Raw genomic sequence first — 3,236 nt, 5'->3', positions numbered from 1 at the left:
TCTGTTAGTGAAAGCTGGCTTTTCATAAAAGCAGGGTGGCGTTGACAGCTAACTTCTGAAAAGCAGTGTGAACTCTAGTCAAAAAGTCCCGGATCAGGTATAGCGTTTGGGGTCTTAAAGGCCTGAAGGTAAACAAATGGCCATCTAGCTGAAACAACAAAGCCCACATGGAAGAAGCACACCAGCCTGTGTGACCACGAGGTGTCGAAGGGATCAGGTATCAAAGAACAAAAAATCCTATCATTGTAAATGAGGGGGAGTGCAGATTGGAGACCCAAAGCCCATCTGTAGGTAAAGGGACATCACCTTTCAGAAGGGTCTCAAGGAGGAGACAAGCTAGTCAGGGTACAGTGTAGCAACGATGAAGCATACAACTTTCCTTTAATTCTTAAATGCTTCCTCTCCCCACTATCATGATCCCAAACCTGCCTTACAAGTCCGGCTAGACCAGAGGAGGTACACTGGTACAGATAGGAACTGGAAACACAGGGAATCCAGGACAGATGATCCCTTCAGGACCAGTGGTGAGAGTGGTGACACTGGGAGGGTAGAGGGAAGGTCAGGTAAAAAGGGGGAACTGATTATAAGGATCTACATATAACCTCCTCCCTGGGGGAGGGACAACAGTAAAGTAGGTGAAGGGAGACATCGGACAGTGTAAGATATGACAAAATAATAATTTATAAATTATCAAGGGTTCATGAGGGCATGGGGAGCGGGGAGGGTGGGGGAAAACTGAGGAGCTGATACCAAGGGCTCAAGTAGAAAGCAAATGGTTTGAGAATGATGATAGCAACGCTTTACAATGGATGGATGTATGGATTGTGATAAGTGTGGTACGAACCCCCAATAAAGTGATTAATAAAATAAGTCCCAGATCGTGGATGGATTTGGAGGACATTATGCTGAATGAAGGACCAATATTATAGGAGATCATTGTTATAAAAGAAAAAAATCAAGATAAAGGTTTTCACACCAAAAGAAACACTTTGATGGTGACCAGAGGTGAGAGGGGGTTGGGAAAGCAGCAGCAATGGGCTAGAAGGTAGACAGGTATTAAACTGGGTGAGCAGAAAGATAATGTATTACAAGAGGGGAAAAGGAGTCAAAAGGGGAGCAGGGAGACAGGACAAACTCTTGGGAAGTTTGACAAGTGGTCGAATACACAAGGGCTCTGTAATGTAAACCCCACCTCTCACTCCCCGCCCCGTGAGGCCAATTCCAATTCAGAGCCACCGGAGATAACTGCCCCTGTGGTTTCCCAGTCTAACTCTGGACAGGACAAGAACAGAACAGGTGGTGATTTTGAACTGCTGACCTTGTGTTTAGGTCACAAGTTTAAAGAGAAAAGAAAAGCAATCATGGATCAGAGCATGGTAATCCCTTAGGAATGGCAAAAGAAACCATTGCAAGCGGTGCCTTTGTTTCTAGACTGGGGTTGATATTTATAGCGCATTAGCTCAACAGTTAAATGTGAGAGTCTTATCGGATGGCCTTCAGTGGAATTGGTAGGCTGAGTTAGGTCTGCTTATTGCATGGTTTAGGTATGTCTTCTTAGTGTCAAGTTGAAGTCAGCAATGTGTTGGAAAAAACGGGCATGATGCGCTTACAAAAATAATGTGCACAGCGGTATGTATGTTTCCGGGATTGGCAAGAAGCTGTGCCGGGCCTGCATTACTTGCAGGGCAAATGCAGCAGTTAATCACAGGGTTAGGCTGGCCAAACAGAAGCGCGATGGCAATAAATTCCAAACTTGCTGCCGTTGAGTCTGTGCCAACACACTGTAACCCTGTTAAGAGTCCAACCACCCTGGTGGGTTTCTGAGACTGTACCTCTTTACAGGAGCAGAAAGCCTCATGTCTCCTGTGTACAGGCTGGTCGTTTTGAACTCCTGACCCTGGGGCTAACTGTGTAACAAACAACCCACTTACTCCTTAGGTGTTCCTGGAGCTGGCAACTGAACTGCCGTATTGGGGAGAGTAGGGGAGGCATAAGGGTCTACAACGTTTACACTCAGCTTCTGTCCACTACAAGCACTACAGTCCTGTTCTTGGGGGTCTAGAAAACTGTCATGCTCCAATGGATTGAACTGTTTTGCAAGACAAATGGGTTAAAGTTGAGTGGACAAGAGGAACAGTCAGAGAGGTGGTGAAGAACCAGAATAATTCATGCAAGAAATCAAAGGAGGAAAGAATTGTCCTTAAAAAATCATCATATGGGGGAAAGTGCAGAGTGGAGACTCAAAGCCCACTTGCAGGCCACTGGACATCCCCTTACAGAAGGGTCTCTGGGAGGAGACGAGCCAGTCAGGGTGTGATGTAGCAACATTGAAACATATCTTTCCTCTACTTCCTAAATGCTTCCTCCCTCCCCCCTACCCCCCACTATAATGTCCCAATTCTACCTTGCAAATCTGGCTAGATCACAGGATGTACACTAGTAAAAATAGGCACTGGAAACACAAGGAATCCAGGGCGATGATCCCTTCAGGACCAGTGGTTTGAGTGGCGATAATGGGAGGGTGGCTTGGAAAGGGGTAATCGATTACAAGGATCTACATATAACTTCCTCTCTGGGGGACGGCCAATTGAAAAGTGGATGAAGGGTGATGTCGGACAGTGTAAGGCATGACAAAATATTAATCATTTATAAATTATCAAGGGTTCATGAGGGAGTGGGGAGTGGAGAGGGAACGGAAAAACGAGGAGCTGATGACAGGGGCTTAAGTGGAGAGCAAATGTTTTGAGAATGATGAGGGCAATGAATGTACAAATGTGCTTCACAGAACTGATGTATGGACTGTGATAAGAGTTGTATGAGCCCCTAAAAAAATGATTAGAACAAAAATCATCATAAAGGAGGTAGGTCAGTGTTAAGGATCTGTCAAGAGAAAACACTGCTGTTCAACCGATGCTGACTCATAGCAACCCTATAGGGCAGAGTAGACCTGCCCCTTTGGGGTCCCAAGACTGTAACTCTTTTGTTTTACAACGAAGTCATTTATTTGAATTAAGCTCTCCTGAAGTCTTAACCAGTGATTATAATTCAATCAAGAAGTTCTATCAGGGAAGAGGGAGCGTGGCCTCCTGTTCTGTGTCCAAGTTTATCTACCTGCTCTTAGAACAAGGCGGCACACCCAGCATGAAACACATCGACTCTGTTTACTTCTTCACGTCTTTTATTTTTAAAATTGTTTTCAGCAACTTCCTTCTTGTATTCGTTATTAGCTCATTTCC

The sequence above is a fragment of the Tenrec ecaudatus genome, chromosome X, assembly GCF_050624435.1.
Source record: "Tenrec ecaudatus isolate mTenEca1 chromosome X, mTenEca1.hap1, whole genome shotgun sequence".
Classification (NCBI taxonomy): Eukaryota; Metazoa; Chordata; class Mammalia; order Afrosoricida; family Tenrecidae; genus Tenrec; species Tenrec ecaudatus.
Note: the sequence above shows the minus strand (reverse complement) of the source record.